At 39.1% G+C, this 17,975-nt stretch overlaps 1 protein-coding gene across 4 annotated transcripts in view; it reads right to left on the bottom strand.

The window, feature by feature from the left end:
- The window catches only part of tead1b (TEA domain family member 1b), a 53,113-nt gene extending 40,439 nt beyond the window's left edge, over window positions 1–12,674 (bottom strand). For 3 of the 4 annotated variants that reach the window (XM_085402212.1, XM_085402216.1, XM_085402218.1), the window contains exons 1-2: window positions 12,497–12,674; window positions 11,884–12,016 (exon numbers count right to left, since the gene is read on the bottom strand). The gene's annotated coding sequence lies outside the window, so the exon portion shown is untranslated. The remainder of the gene's footprint in view (window positions 1–11,883; window positions 12,017–12,496) is intronic. The other variant, XM_085402217.1, reaches the window with a different exon arrangement.
- Between the last annotated feature and the right edge of the window lie 5,301 nt (window positions 12,675–17,975).

Raw genomic sequence — 17,975 nt, 5'->3', positions numbered from 1 at the left:
TTCTTACTAATAATCTCACTTCTTGGTGCTTTCTAATACATCAATACACTCATCTTAGACACTAACGCATGAATAATTTAATTAAAAGAACTTTTTTTTTTACTAAGTAGCTTTATTTTCTTTACTTTTTCTATAACTCTTTTTTTTTTTAAATAAAAGCACCATCTGAATACATCTGACAACAAATGGGTAGAAAATCAGGCCAGCTCACAATCATTTATCAGCACTTTTCCTGTGATGTTCACAATATCAGCGAACTGAGGGAGAAGAAAACAAACACCTTAAACCTGAACATGAACTGCCTTATTAAAAGCATCAATGTGTCAGAGTTCAAACCTGTGGAAGAAGAGCCTATTCTACATTTCAATTTCAATTTCAATTTTATTTCTATAGCACATTTAAAAGTCACAGGTACAACAAAGTGCTTCACAGACGAGCCATACTTGCAGGTTTACAGCAAAAGAAAACAATTAACAACAAAGAAATACAGTTATAGGATGGTAATATTGCAACAAGCACGAACCGGGAAGAAATTAAGCTAAGTAGTTTGAAAGGCGAGCTTAAACAAATGGGTTTTTAACCGTGATTTGAAAGATTGAATAGTTTCCGACGCACGGACATCAACCGGCAGGCTGTTCCAGAGTTTTGGTGCAGCAAAAGCAAAGGCACGATCCCCCTTCGTCTTTAGTCGAGACATTGGTTGCATTAGGAGCCCCTGATTAGAGGATCTGAGTGCCCTTGGAATAAAACCATAAGTAAAATGTATATCTCCATTAACCTTTTGATTATTAAAAATTCCAGACTTAGCTCTTATTAACAGAGAAACAAAATAACAGCTGGATTCATTTGCCCCGCCCATACTTTGAGACATATTTAAATGCATTTAGAGAGGAAAACTAATTTTTTTTTTTATATATCTTGAAGCTGCTGAAATTGCTGAGCATGTCTCACTCTGCGGACAAGCATTAATGCTTCTTTTCTGCAGAAATTACTCCACTAACAATGTTTTTCCACAGGGCTTTTTCATAATATGAGAGCAAATGTGTCTTCTGGATGCTGATGATTAGCTGAGGGAAAACAAAGTAAGTCAAGCAGCACAAACAACACGCCGAACCTGGCAACAAAGAATAAAATGAGTTTAAACTTCAAGCCCACTCTCAAAAGAGAGGGAAGAGTGTCTAAAGGGCACACAGAGGCTCTAAAACAATCACTTTTAGCCAGAAACTATGTAGCTGAGTGTTGATCTGCATCTTCCTTCAGGTCATCCATCCAAAACTACTGGCACAGGCTGCTGGCACACAGCACTATCTAGACGGATTTACAACAACTTTAAAAGGATCTGAAAGAGAAAAAAAAACAACAACCCCAAACTGGCTTTTACCTTCTTGTCACTTTTTCCGGCGGCACGAGCAGTTTTATCTTTGTTCACCCGTTTCGAACAGAATAATCGGAGTCATTTCTTGCTCTTGCTTTTCTTGCAAATCTGTACAAATTTTTATTCCAATGCTTTCTTAAACATGCCTAGTAAACTGCAAAGCATTATTAATGCCATCACTCTTCTTAGAAACTTCCCTTAACTTGAACTTGGCGGCTGAAAATGACAGATGTATGGCGGCTAGATAAAGAGATCATTCAGGTTCGCCAATGCTAAAAATATCCATATGCACACTTACATGAACACCACATACACACACTGCATAGAAATGCTGCGAATTCTTGTACATATTGTAAATGTATTCTATATGCATGTGCACGCTGTTTGCATTTCGTCATTTCATTGTTTGAGTAATGTACTTTTTAATGACAATAAAATTGAATTTCACCTAAACTAACATATAATTTGATAAGTTAAACATTACTTGTTAACCCTCCAGCAAACAAGCTATAGTAACTATACTGATTGAGTGGGGTAATTCATGACCCCATAATATTTTATATGCTATCCATTTCACATAAAACGTCATCATAACAGTAGGGCTGAACGATATATCGCATTTGCAATAATATCGCGACATGATCAAGTGCAATTTTCTAACCGCAAAGGCTGCGATTATACTCTGGACATGTCCAAATTCATGGGCTGCATCCTCCTGAGGCCGCATTTGTAGACCGATTACGTCACAGCGACGCGCCGAAGGCTGTCCAAATTACTACCATATCCCAGAATTCATAGCGCGGCCCAGCCAAACTCCAGTTTCCAACAATGGCGGCCGCTACTAAGTTTTAAAATTACTCATACTAATCTTTCTGGGTCACAAAATAAACTTTTAAAATATTTTCAGGCGCGAAAGTAGTTGTGTAAACATCAAATATCTGCTCGGTTTATCAAGATATCCCATATTTGCAAAAGTGCTTCGACGTTTTCAGAGGCGTCTGCTACCCACCAGCTCGACAGCTAGCCGGGAGCTCGAGGATTACTGATGCGGCCGAGAACGGCACAACTCCCGGCACATCATTTTCAGATCACCGCGGAGTTTCGCTGCTCGGGTTAAACGTAATATATAAGTCACTTAGACAACCTAAAAATGTTATTGTTGGGCTTTTTTCAGTGTTTTGTTTGTTCGTGAGTAAATCGGTTTGGCTGAGATTAAAGTTATTAGATTAGATAAAATAAAACTTTATTAATCCCCCGGGTGGGTTCCTCCTTGGTTTTCACACAGCTGACTAAACGTCAAACAGAAAACTTATTAAACAGAAGTATGAGACAGTCGAGAATTTACGCCAGTGTCTGGTTATATTTTAGATAGCAAGAAGCAGACGGCCGAGTTTATTAAACTCCACCGAGACAGCGGTGACGCTAATCAGAAGGCTAGACCGTCCAATTTCACGCCTTTAAATTTTAAAGGCGTGTTTGTGTGTGTGTTTATACAATTGCTATTATGTTTGCACTTTATGTGTAATGTTACTGACTGCAGAGATCAGTAAGATGTGTGTATTTTTTATTTATTAGTTTTATTTATTTAATATTATTTTTTAATTGAATGACTGTCTAGTAGTTCACAGATGTCGAAAAACTGAGTGTGGTAAAGCCACTGATTTTGTTTATGTATATTTCTGCAATCTGCACATTGTACTGACTTTCATTTTAATGTTTACACCAGGGTTCCTTGTCAGCACTTTATGCTCAGATGTTTGTAAGCTAAAAATAAACTATTGTGTATGTTCAAATATACTGTTGTGATTGAAGAAGTTAAATAAAAATGTCAGTCATCAATTCATGCATCACCTCATGTTATCATAACAGAGGTCTGTCTTCCAGGAAAGAACAGTTTAAAATTAATGTAATATAGTATTGGCCATACTATATGATGTATTGCTTGTCTTTGTTTAATAATACAGAAGACAAAGACCTTAAAAAATAATCGCATATCGCATCGCAATATTGGGGCAAAAAAATCGCAATTAGATTATTTTCCATAATCGTTCAGCCCTACATAACAGCATGTCCTTTAATGTAGCAGCTCTTCTAAAACTTTCTAAACAATAAGCAGTCAACATTTTCCATCATTTTTATCCAACAATGAATGAATCAGCCTGATTGTTTTCATGATCACTTTGGCTGTTAAAGCATCGGCCTCTTAGCCACAGGCCACAGAAACACTTGACCATGTAATGATGTAATGTTAAAAAGCATACATGTATTTCCAAGGTGATAAATGACCCCACTCAATTTTCCCCATTTATCTTGCCACATCGATGGGTCAGTTTTTGTAAAAACTATAAAAGATCATAGAAGCAGACTGAAAAATTCAGGGTAGAAAACACTTTTTAGAATTAAAAATATCAGAATGACCCATAAATATATGGCTGAGGTCATATATGGCCCCGAACAGTCACATGGAAGTTTATATGAAGGGTGGGTTATCTGACTGTTTTATATCACAGTGTGGAGGTAAACAGGATGCTTTTAAAATCAACTAAGCAAAAGTGTTATTGGTTGTGACATAAGGAGAGAGGTGGTCAGGAAAAGCACAACAAGTCTTTTAACTTAAAAACAAAACTGAATGAACGACAGCATGGTGACCAGCATGAAAGAAACATCAAAGCTCTGAAGATGAAATCAAAAATGAAATCAGAGTGAAAACAGGATGCATTAAGAGATTTTTGAGCTGGCTCTCTAGCCCTGAGATGAAATGACCGCATTTTTTTTCAAGCTACCACACAGATAATTAATCGTATGAGCACATACATTCAAACTAAACCTGCAGGCAGAACTGTAGTCCATAAATAAAGAAAAGATACACTTATAGGATAGGTCGTCCGTGGTCTTTAGGCCAAATCGACATGTTTGGACCCATGAGGTTTCAAACAGGTTATGTGAAGCTACATGACACTCGAATGTGACGAAACACAAATAAACCTAATGCCCTTATCACCAGTGTGCTGCCAAGATCTTTCTTTCAGTGTAAATGAATGCTTTTATAATGATTAAATGTACCATAAACTGCTGATGTGCAGTCTGACATGTTAGCAAAATTGTTTGAAAACAGTCAGTTCTGAACAAATACACCGATGTGCTGCAGCTCAAATTACCTGGCTAAACTGCATGCAAAGGACTAGATAGTTTTGCTGTGTGAAAAATGTGAATAATCTGGCAGTTGTCAATGAAGACGGTCTCTTAGTGCCTTAGAATTTGAAGACTAATTACGCCTGTCAAAAGAGGGTATGAATGTCACCCGTAGAAACACTTTTGGCTTACAGATAATTGCATACTTCTGTCTTTGCAGGGTGTACACCATAGAAATGGTCTTATTTGTGAGATGCAGGGTAAAGATGGCCTGCAATGCAATAAGTGAATGTGGTAGCTAAGCAGAGTAGTAGGTGTGACATGGAATTATGGGAAATTACACTTACTGCAAGATTACATAAACCACTCACCAAGCTGGAATTCAGCTCCTTAAATTAAGAGAACCCATTTCACCCATCAGACAGAGCAAGGTAATGAAATAGCAGATGAGAGGTCTCAAATGTAATTTTCCATGTGGAGTTCTTTTGTGCCGTTATCTCAGAGGGTGCAATAATAATTCTCTGAATGACTTTTGTGCACCCCATAATGGCCCACAGTAGCTAAGGCCACAGTGTGTAAAACTATAATTACCATGTGATTTCAAAACATTTTTAGCATGCTGTGAAGACATATTCTGGCCCCTGCGTAATTATTACAGCAATGTTAAAAATATTCCAGGCAACACGCAACTAACTATGAACATTTACAACGACAGACGTTATTGAAATTCCACATTCAGTCATTAAAAACAAATTAATTACCTTGAAGAAGGCATGTTTGTGGAATGAAGTCTTTCACAGCAGGCCTTTGAGGACCTTGAGATACAAAACACACTAAAATAAAAACTAACCAGCTCGAAGTGGATGCATGCACTGACTGTTCAAAGTTCTTTCAAATCAACTAAAGGGTTGCAACCCAAGTCCAAACTCTAAGCGGAAAAAAGGGAGGAATCAAAATATTTAAAGGCAACCTTACGAAATAATTAAAGAATCCGAGTGGGGTTTTCATTCAAGTTTAATTGATAAGTCTCAAAAAACATTTTTAAAAAGAATAAATAATATCAATTTCCAAAGCTTTCTTATGCTCCCTCTGTTATTGGCAAAGACCCAGTGTTTATTTCTTGCCTCTTTGAACTTCCAAGCTTAAATGCTGTGAATCTGTCTGCTATCATCTCTCTCAAATCTGAGGTCTTCATCCCACTACCCAGCAACCATCAGGCCACTGTGGGATCAATCTTTGTTTGAGATTGATTTACAGGTTCTGTCAGAGCAGCCCTCTCTACCTGCCTCAGACTGTGAAACAGGTAAAAACAACAACATGATCTGGACAACATCAGATGCGTCGTCAGCCGAGAAAAGAGGCAACGCTAAAGGTCTTCCACTTGCACAGCAGAGGGAAAATTGACTGTAAATCTCAGAGACAAAAATCTCTCCTTCTGAGGACACATCCCTGCTCTGCCAGTAATATCAAAAACATTACATATAAACAAAAAGGAAAAAGAAAACACAATTTACCATTCAGACACGAAACGTAATGAAAGCTCAGGGGACATTTGCCTATCAAAAATTTGCAGTGCATACCAGACGGCATACACCCATGTCAGAGTGGTGTGGAGTGCGAGAGGAACACATAAAGCTCAGGAAATTAAAGCTGTAAATAAAGGTTCGTCAGATAAAGGATCTCCTGACAGTTATGAGAGCAGAGCAGGCAGAGGGCTGGCTGCTGGCTCATCCAGGACGCGTGCGGACGGGCATGAAAAAACAAATCACAGTGATGAGCATGAAGGCCACCATTTGCATTTGGCGCTGCCAATTCACACCGACTTTCATCTCTTTTCTTCTGCATCTCCAGTCTTCATTTGTCCCCTTATATACGTTTCTCCTTTTTCTCTGTTGTCATTTTTTCCTCTCCTTGACAACTCTTGTATACCACACTGGACTCCCCCTGTCAATGAAGGTGTCCAAAAAGGTATAGAAAGTGTTGACAAGCCAAGAAAAATGTAACTCAAATGTTCTGTCTTTCAATTTTACAACAGTCTTTTGTCCTGTGACGGCTGGGATGGGCGATCTCCTCGACGATACTGAATGGATGGATAGATTAACCCCATCCATACAGAGATTGTATTCAACAGGTAAATTTTTTTTTATTTGATGCTATGATTTTGCGTCAGTGGGAATTTGTCAGGTTTTCTTAACTTTCTTATTTAGCTACATCCTAAAATGTTCTTTTTAAAAAGTTACATTTTTCTTGTTCTTTACAAATGTCTAGGATTAATGCACTTAGACTAAACCATTTAGAAATCTATACTTCTTTCATTGCTTATTACAAGGAAAACACTACAGTAAGATGCAGTCTTCCATATTTGTACACCAGAAAACAAGAACAGGCTAGTGTGCGAAGTCAGAAAAATCTTGCAGTTGTTGCCATGCAATGTGAATACAGGCGAATCAGCGTTTTTGTGTTTTCAAATATTTAAAAGCAAGGAAAAAATTTCCAACAACTGGGATTGAACTGACGCCGCCAACAATCAGCAGTGGAGGACAATTTCACTGACGGTGTTCGAGGGCAAATGGAGCTGTTTGGTTTAGCTTCACTTTCAAACAGTAGTAGGAAAAAAAAGGCGAGAGCTTGGAGAAAAGTGAGTCAAAACAGAGGACTTTACAGTAAGATATGAATATATATCCCTGTAATTTGATTCCAGCTATTGGTTGTACTACTCAGGGGTGGGAGTTTCTAATGCAGCTGCATTTATGTGAGTATTACTTTGGTTTGGTGTGAGGGCATGAACTAAGACAGTTTGAGTTTAACCTTGTCTTTATTTATGTTTAAAAATACTGTCACTACATACTTTCTCGTGGTTTACTGAAAGCTGTATTGTTCGCTAATAAACCCGCTTCCATGTATTAATGATGTAATTACAATTAAACACCTCCTAGTTGAAAATGTCCACTATTTGGGCCAATTCAAAAGACTAAACAGACACACACACACACACACAAAAAGTTTGGACCGCACTGCTCTCCACTGCAGCATCCTGGCTCAGATTCCAAACTAATTTACCGGGTACAGCCCGCATATTAATGTTGGGAGCTTGCCTTCCAATCTACGTGTGCCTTCTCTGAATCCAGGGCACCTCGAGGGCAGAAAAAGCCTGGCTGATCTGTGTCAGTCATGACACTACTACAGCGACCATCGAGGAAAGGTCTTGTGAGAATTTATTACAAGAGGTACCTGGGGAGTATGAACAAAATAACCCACATTTGAATACATGCCACAAATTATACACAGTTTCAGTAAATGAAGTGACAGTGCGCCTTTGTTCCATGGATTTCCTTCAACTAGCGGAGAAGCCGAACACCACTGCCACTACTATGGTCGGCACTGAGAAAGGAAGTTGTTGAAGCCGAGATTTCCTGCTTTCATTGCGGTTAAGAGCAAAAAATGTTTATAGTGGTTTCAGAAACTGACTCATGAAATGATTCAGAGTACATATTGCTTTTTGTCTGTGTTTTACCATGAAGCAGAGCTCATTTGTCTTTTTTTCCCCCTGCTTTTATATAAGAACTCCAGACAAAGTCCAAGTGTCTAAGAAACACATCAATAACGAGCGGTTATGACACCGTGAATTCTAAATGCCTTTTTCCAGAACTAATAATTGAGATTGCCATATGGTAAGCATTATAAGACTGCAATATTAAAGTGGTACGACTTCAAAGGGTGAGAGAAGCTTAAACTTAAACACAGCCTTCCATAAGTAAGGAACGGGGGGGACTGTGTTGCACTAAGGTGGTTGACAGGGCCAAAGTGCGTTCGGTAGCTGGCAGTCATTTTATGGCTGCAGTACTGAAGCAGATTTACTTAGATGACGTCAGTGGCTTTGAGCCAGCTTTTCCTTTTTGGTGGCACTCTCCGCTGGCCTCAGTGGGCCCTGCTCAAACTGCTGAGCAGCAGCGCATACTCTAAAATTCCCTTTCTAGACCAGGGTTTACCTCAGGGCACACACAGTCTGGAAGCCTGCAGGAGTATCCTCTTTTTAAAGGGTGTTTTGACCATGGAAAACGCTGATGTTTTGATGCGATTCAACTCCTGCCACACATCACATCTAATTACACAATTAATATCTCCGTGTCTAGATTCAATTACAGATCAGAGATCTTTTTCAAGCCTAGAATTTTCATAACAAATAATAATAATAATAATAGTGTGTATTAGCATTTCAATTAAAAATACGGGACACATAATGTGATCGCATTCCCATGAGCATCTGCACAGCCACAAATAGAAAGCATGCCTCGTTGCACTGTTGTTTCTACATGTATCCCTTTTTCATCTGTACTTTATACAAATGGAAAAACAAACATACAAAAATAAACGAAAAAGAAAAAAAAAAAAAAACACCCAAGCATGAACGAGAGCATGTAAAAGACAAAATTTACGTCTATGGATAATCTTTTTTTTTTCCTTTGGATTTGCAAAACATGACCCTTTATCTCAACAACACACACACACACACACACACACACACACACACACACACACACACACACACACACACACACACACCAACTGCTGGAAGCCATAGTCTATTTTTTTGCGAAAAATAACACAAAAAAAAAACACGCTGATCGTTATTACACTGTGTCAATGCCACTGAGGTACCAAATAACTATCACCATGAATTCAGGTTGGGACTACGTGACTACATGTGGGAGTGCCGAAACAGTAAACTGGTTCCAAACTGTCCATCCTTCAGAATCCCCCAGCCTTCAAGCTTATCAATTCCAAAGCCTTTTCTTTATCAAAATAAGCCATTGCAAAATGCCGACATCAAACTTGCGGCCATGGCACTTTTTCCCCACATGACTCGCATGCAAGCTCTCTCTCTCTCTCTCTCTCTCTCTTTTTGTAAATCTTTTTCTAAACTGCATCGATACAATCTTCCACCTCTATCCGTGATCATTTGTAACCTAATGTATGATTATGGCTCTGTTTGCATTAGGACTCTAATAAAAGCTATTTATAAATCAGATGGCATCCAAGGAAGCTAAAAACATTGATGCTCTGTGGCACAGAGTACACAGGAACTTCTCTCCAGCAGTCAATTAGCAGTGACTGTATCGCTTAATGTGCTATTAATCCAAACAGTCAGGAAGCATTTGAGATTATTCTCAAACTGAACTGATTATTGTAGTATCAGTGAGTAAAGGCAGACCCGGTGCTTCTTCTTTAGCGAAGAGGGCCTTTCTGTTCTGCATCACTCTCGTAACCTCGCAGGCTGGATCACCACAGGTAACTGCAGTTATAGCTGAAGTACAAGTGTCATGAGTAATTACGGTCATATTCCGTCACTATCAAGGCTTCATGGGAGACTGTGTATATGCATGACACCAGGCTCAGCTAGACCATTCATCAGCGACAGGGAAAATTTAATTTTTGAATTCATATATACGTCATAGTTTCTTGTAGACTGATGATGTGACAAGTGCTCAGCCAAAATTCAGCTCTCTGAAGGTCAACAGAAGAAAAGAAGAGTCTCACTTTGCTCCAGAAGTAACCCTGTCCACTGTGCTTGACAAAAGCACATTATTCTGTCCTCACTTCACAGCAAATAGACCACACTCTCTCCAGTCCTACCCTCTGACCTCAATAAGGCAGCGGAGAGCAACAAAGACAATATAGCCAAACAACACTACTCTCAATAGGATAATTATCTGCATCTGCTTAAATTTCACCTTAATATGAGCCACACAATCCTTACATGCTTCCTGGGCTAATTCCAAATGTTTAAAAAGTATAGACTGATGCTGATGCACTGAAAAACCTGGCTGTGTGCTGCAGTCTAGCGATCAACAGGTACTGCTTTCTCAGCACTGTGGTGGTTCAAAGCAAAAAGGGAGTTTAAAACCTGCCAGTTTCATATGTAAAGCTTCATTGGGTCAAACAAAGACAACATCCTATTCTTGCACAAATGTTATGCAGGCTTCCGTCCAACAGGTCCACTGGTTGCATAAGCTGAAAACAAAGCATCTTTTTCAATCCCAGATTTTTTTTCTTCCAAGCAAGCAGATTTATACTGTGACGTGTGTGTGTGTGTGTGTGTGTGTGTTACACCTCACTGCATTTAAACTGTTTCCATTAAATTATAGCAGCCCTTTTAGATTAATTTAATAAATAACAGTCTCTTTTTCCCGTGTGTTTTCGGCCCTTTATTTGCAAAAAGTTACACCGAGTTTGCTGTGAGAAAATGCTTGTTTTACATTGCGAAAAGCAGAGTGCATGTGCGCTTGTTATAACCAGCTGCTTTCACATTAAATAGTGGAAAAGGTGGAAAGAGGTGGGAGGCTGTAAGTGCTTCAGCCAGAAACTTGTAGTAGCAGTAGTAGCAGTAGTGATGGAAAGTGGATTTTGTTCAACAAGCTATTTTTAAAGCTTTGGCAGGTTTTTTTTCACCCATTTTCTCAGTTGTCGCCTCTCCTGCAAAGCTTACAATAATACAAATCAGCTACTTTGACAAAATTAGCTTTTTCAGGAGGCAATTGCTTCGTTATTTTCCTAAAGCTGATCATAAAATACTACTGAAGCCAAGTGATGTCAAGAGAAGTGAGACACAAAAAGGGCTGGAGATCTCACGAGAGAATAAATTAGAAATTTCTGCAAAATTATTACAGTAGAAGCACCTTCACTGACTTGTGTCAACACTATCAGAGTTGTGTCAACTGTGGTCTGAGGACCAGTTTGTCCTCAGACCACCATCTGAAGCAGCAAATGCTGAGTAGACAACAAAGTGGAAACAAATCAAAGTATTTTAGTGCAACTTGAACCTAAGATAATGAAAGCTTTGATCTAATTCTCATCGCTTTCTCTGTATAAGGGCCGTGTTCCCATCCAGGGAAGTCCAGAAAAAGTTAAGTGGATGAAATCATTGTAAGGAGTAAAACTCCTCCAGCTGGCCTGCAGTTTTAGCTGAGCAGGCATTTCCCAAATTAAAGGAAGGGAAGGGACAACAATAAAGGAAACCCCATAAATGTACACAAACTCCAGCTGCTAATTCAAGATCCTTTTTAAAGACAATTTTCATTATTAAAAGCGACCTTTTAAGGCTATTTTAAACCACAGTAAAGCGCTCAAGTGACCAAAAAACTACATATTATTACAGATTTTTTTCAGCTTGGTAGTTTTGGAGGCATAAGTTGGCCCTGGGGCTCTCCAGAGGAGCTTTAATGAAGCCCTCAAAATGAAACAATAAAAGGAGTTTGGGTTAATCTTTCCCCTCCGGTTCAGCAATCGGTTTCCTCGGATAAAGTGACAACATGGAGAGCACCACACCAACAAACCTTTGAAAATAAAAAAATAACATAAAAATAAAAAATACTTACACAAAACTTAGATGACGATTCGAAAAAGCACCGTCAAACGCGTTGAAGCAACAAGTCTCGCCACAGTGTTTTCTTCTTCGAGGTGGTCCGAAAATGCTCCGGTGAAATCTCCAACAACTCCCGGCTGAGCCAACTACGGAGAGGAAAACAGCAACGTTTTCAACCGTCATCTTGTCCAAAAACTGTTATTCGTGCAGTGTGTTTTTAGTTCATCCCGAATCCCACTGCGAGTTTCTGACAATCTGACACGGGGGCAAACGGCTTCCGAGGCTTTTATAGGGGCGTATGACCAGGCTTCTTTTCAAAAAATGTGAAAAATGTCAAAGATTTTCGCTGCTGTGTCAAAGCCATAGGCTACAACAGTGAGTGTTCAAAGTGAGCACCCTGTTGCAACAGCGGCCATCTATCTCCGCGAAGGAAACAAACGACCTAACGTTACTTCACGCTGTGGGATAAATATTAAACAACTAAATAAAGCCAACATTTTTAATACACTGTGCAGCATTTCCAAAAAAAGAGAAAGAAATACGTAAACTAACCCACCCCCCTCCTCCCCAAATGAACTGAAGTCTACAACCCACTTTGAATGCCTGTAACTACCATTGAAACTTACCTCGTAATTGATATCTCATATAAAATTGCCCCTTTCTTTTGGTAATGTAATGTTACTGGGTATTTTGAATACTATGTCAAGTTATTCTGATGTTTCTGGGCCAGCCAGGAAGGTGTAGGTGAATCGCTTCGCGCACTGACAGAGATGCGAAGAATGCTCGGAATGAGAAGAGGAATGAAATGAACGCAGGGAGCGAGTTTGCGCCGGGGCGGAGCGAGAGGTGGCGTCATCCCGAGCCCAGCAGCCAGCCTGGGCAGCAGGCAGCAGCAGCGGGGACAGGGAGGGCACTGAACATCCCAGCAGAGGGGAGCTGACGCCTTCAGGGACGCGAGGAAAATCCGATTTCACAGTTTCGCAACCCACTGGTCACACAGTTTCAGACCTCAGGCATGTCATGCTTAAGCCTAAATGATTTTCAACAGGTAATCTTAAAAGGCAAAAATGGTTTGCGGCTGTATAGTCTTTACAGTGCTGTGCAAAAGTCTTGAGCCACCTGTCATTTCTTCATTTCTCCCAAGGAGCCAGACTTTCTTGTAATTTTTAATGTGGTATTGCGCAATAACTCTTCAGGCTTTCTGGAGGTTTTGTGCAGTCTTTCTTTGGGATTTTCAGTTTCAGTCTAGTAGTTGTACCTGGCCATTTTCAGAGGAATGTTTATTTGTAAGCCACCTAATACAATTTCATACTCGAATAGTAAATCATTCGAGTATGAAAAAGGCGACTAATTCAAGGGAGATTCAGGGTTGTGTCTACACATAACAGACAGCTTAGAAATAGAAAAATAAATCCAGCAAAGACCTGACACAAGACCCAAGAGATACATCTTGCCCTTTAGTTTTCCAAAGCCTCATCAAGAAGGTCTCAATCGAAGTGTGGCTGTCAAGAAGCCAATTTCTGAGGAAGAGAAATGAGGAGAAAAGGCTGAGGTATGCCAAATTACACAAGAACTGGCCCGAAAGTCAGGGGCCACAGGCCTCATGGAGTGATGAATCCACATTTGAAATGTTTGGTTCAAATCTGAGGAAGTCAGAAGAGAGGTATACAAGTGAGTGGCTATACAGCCATCTGTAACACACAGCAGAGGAGAATGTCCTTCAAGGAGATTGGAGAACTATGACTGACGACTACTTAAAGAAATTACAAGAACGCTTGCCTAAGAGGGTTCACGCTGTGTTGAAGATAAAGGTGGTCATACCAAATATTTACTTTCAAGTAAACAGTACAAACTCTTTTCTTGACCTACATATTTCCATGTGTGTTTCCATACATATGTTAATAAAAGGCAGTAAAAGGCTAGCAACACATAAAGAAACGAGGGATTTCACTATCTAATCTGTTTCTGTGATATTGTGACATATCATACACAGAACCAAAACAAAAAGTTAAAGTCAGCTTTATTGTTATTTCTGCCATATGTACAGGACATATACAGAAAAACATTGTTCACCCGGCCCATGGTATGCAAACAAAGACAAGCATTAACAATAAATAAAAGAAAGAAAAAAATTATCTATACAAGAATTATGTATATTGCCGCAGTCTGTGTACATTACAGTGCCTTTCAGTGAAACAGTAGACAGTGAAAGGATTCAGTGGTTTAGTTATAATGCAGGGGACATTCAGCTGCCACTGACACAGACACTGCAAACAATTAGAAAGCTGTTCTGTGTGGATACATTTATCCTTTAATAAAGAAAATCTTTCCTGATGGGGTATCATCTCTTTTCCATCTAGGCCCCACAATGGGTCACTGTCAGCTGCGGATCTAGAAAATTTTACGTGTGTGTGTGTTTGGGGGGGGGGGGGCTGAGGCAAGAGGGCAACTGCCCCCCCTTGCCCACATGTAGATCCACCCCTCGTCACTGTATAATTTAAGCTTGAAATTTATACAATTGCTCCCACACCTTAATTTGACTCTTCATATAGATTTTTTATTAATTTATCAAGCACCTGTGTTGGAAATGTGATGAATGATATCAACAAATTTATTTCAAATATAAACAGTCAGTGCAAAATGCCTAATAACACACGTGGAAATTACCACTGACACTTTCCGACATGCAATGATTGACAATTCAGCATCAACCATGTGGTGTGTCTGTTCAACAGCAATATAGAAACATGGGGCGGGAGGCATATATTATTACCCAGAATGAAAATCCTAGTGCTTTTGGATCATGGTGGAAAAATAAGTAAATGAATAAAAATGCAATATAAGGAAACATGTTAAAATATAAAATTCTTATATGCACTTGCACGTAGTACCTTTATGTGGCTGTTTTAAATAGTAACACACCACTGCTGCGTCTCCCTTAGATTTCCATGATTCTCTCAAGCACCATTTCTGCAATATTAGAAAATAACTACAACAGAGCCACCGCTGTGTGACAAATAGTGGGCATTTACCTTTACCTAAATGCTTTTCTAACAAGGGACATTTATGGTTGCTACACAGACACCACTGTTTTATGTCGTTCCAGCTCACATACAGTATATAGTGATCCTTGATCCTTGATACAACACTTAGACGTTATTGCCTGCCTCCAAATCAGCCATTGCTAATTCTTTGAAATGCATTTTTTTGTTTATTTCCCCCTCCCTTAATATCCTGTCTCTTGGATTATTGGACATTGTTACACCTTTATGTTATCTGTACTGTTTAAGAGGAGCTATTCAGAGGTTATTAACACCATTCACAGTATAATACAACCTAAAAACATTAGACTTATTTTCAGACAACAGCTGTTATCAATATACAAATCCAGTGTGTTTGCTACAAACCACCACTTCAGCTAAGATTTATGCATTTCAAGACATGTTGTATGCTCAAACTATAGGCACATTTTTTGAAGGTGGAGTCGGCCAGATTTACAAGCGACTGCAAACAGTTATAGATAGAAAACAAGGTGAGAGACACCAGCACAGACATGTCTGAACAAGTCATCCATTAGGAGCTAGTGTTCTGACACCAGTCCTTCAAAAGAAAGGGATCTATGAAGATGAATGACTGCTGCTCTGAGGACATCCATCAACACCTTTTAACATCTGTCTGTGCACGTTTAGCAGAGAGAGAGATACAGTGAGGTGAATGATTTGAAAGGGGGCTTTATACCTTGTCATTTTTCTATGCTTTTTTTTTTTCTTTTTACAGCTGGCCTTTGTATTTCATAATCTGTTGCACTTCACGCATCACACTTGGAATAGCTTAGCTTTAGCCACATTCAAAGCAGTTGATATTAAATCAGCCACAACAAGGACCTCTGGAAATTATGAATCATCAAAAGACAGGCGTGTCTAAGAAGTGGCTAGTCAAATTAAAAAAAAAACAGCAGCACGTAACTTCAGGAGCTCATAAGATACAGCTGGTATTGCTCAGAAGTAGCATTTTAAACATGACCCCAAAGGAATATATGAATTCCTGAGGTTTTCACCTCTGTATTTACAGTACAGTTGTACAATTCTTTCATTGACATGTGATGTGAAGGTGAAAAAAACAAAACAATGTTTGTTTACTCCAAAGCACTAGTTCATTCACAAGTCCCACCAAATTATTTATGCACCACACTGCCAGAGGTTGTGTAACAGGGTGTGGCCTCGTGAGCGTGCCATACAGGTGGCAAATAAGACAAGGCAGATAAACGTGTCAACAGGTGATGAAAGAGTTAAGTAACATGTTCAATTTATGTTTCACTTAGAGATGGCTGTGCAAAGTCCTTGCCAGTGTAAATACACAAAACACATTTGTCAGCTTTAACTCTTTAAGAGCAAAACTGTTGTGTCCCATTTGTTATCTTTTTTATACGCCAAGATCCTTTGTAGAATTCTATAATCTACTGTATTTAGTATGGATTTTTAAATTTTAAAAAGTGTTTTGATAATAAATACATCCAACAAAAGTAAGATTTATTCCCTCTTTCCTTTTTTGTGTCCCAATTCAGAGGTCATATCTGACAGCTGTATGGCTCAAATAACCTTTTACTCTTTGGACTCTGTTGAGCTCCTCACAACAGGACCTATGGATTTATACAGGACCCTCTTTACTTTTGTTTTTGTTATAGCACATATTTTCAAACAGCCAGGTTAACAGGGGGCATTTTTAATCCCAAATAGGAACAGAAATGGGTTAATGGGACTCATGGGTGTCATGAACATGCTTGCATTCAGGACTGCATTAAGACTGTAAAAACAAACACTTTCTGTCTGTACAACATGCCTCTGTTTTCAGGCCTTTCTGTACTGATTTGATTGCCAGTGAAGAGCAGTGTTCCTTACTATAAATAACTAATGAGCATCATGGATCCAACACCAGATCATGAATTAGCCTGGTGCTTTCTTTAGAAGTGATGGCTTGCAGGATGTGTCTCTTCGTGTTTTTCCATTTGTAGTGATTACACTGTTGATCATTTAAATAATTAATTAATCCTCAGTAATGTTAAGATGCTGCCTCCAAATGTGCACAATGTCTGCGTGTAGCATATGTGTCATTGTTAACGTGTAGGCCGCAACAAAGGACAGAGTCACGCCACTAATTGAATAGGGATTACTAAGGGTTTATTATGATGATCATGATGTGTGTAAGTCTGTGTCAGTGGTGTAAAGCGGTGCATGGATGAGTTGGCAAATATGTGGCATATGATAGTTGTGCAAAAACCAAACCAAGATAATAACTAGTGCTGTGTGGTTCTGTAAATGTTGGCACTGATCTTATACCAAGTAAAGACAGGTCCAGTATTACCATACCAATAGTGGAAAAATAAATCTTTAGGCTTTTCATGTATTTTAAACTGGATTTTGTTGTGTTTTTGTAGACTTGGAATCTAAACATGTCTGTCTCTAAAGCACAGTGGGTCACCTTCTGATATTTAAATGTGCTGAAGGCTGTAAATAAAATAGATGTTACAGTCATCACAAAAACATTCACGTTTTTCATAGTGCATATTGGAGGTATATTTTTTTCATTTAACACAGTTTGGTGGGCTGCATCCTCAAGTTCAAGGCTACAAACAAAGTATCCTATTGCGCTAGTATTGATCATGCATTGGTATCGGTACTATACGATATTTTGATCAGTCTGTCTCTAATAATAACCTCAAATGAAACCATGACCATGACCAAATGGGGGTGCTGTGGCATTGAGGTGGTGCAGAAATGGTCACAGGAAAAAGGCCTCAGAAGGTGTGGTTGAAATAGAAATGCAGAACACTTGCCTGGTGTCCTGCATTTCCAAAAGTCTCTTGCATCATACAGGACACTCCTGAAAAACAAAGCACACACACACTAAACCCCACAAAAAGCCTGGGGCGGTAACAGTTATGCATTGCTTCAACTGAACACAAGAATTAGGTTTGTATTATGCTTTTGTATTATGCTTTATTATGAAATTTCAGGTGCATGACGTGGGCTGCAGTGATGTAAAATCTGTAATCTTCGTTTTTAATCTTCTTACATTTTTATCAATGTAAATAAAAGCATAACACAG

Source organism: Rhamphochromis longiceps, linkage group LG1 (assembly GCF_057381845.1).
Source record: "Rhamphochromis longiceps isolate RC_006_pf linkage group LG1, R_longiceps_female_GT1.1, whole genome shotgun sequence".
NCBI lineage: Eukaryota > Metazoa > Chordata > Actinopteri > Cichliformes > Cichlidae > Rhamphochromis > Rhamphochromis longiceps.
This window is presented reverse-complemented; position numbering and strand designations above follow the sequence as displayed.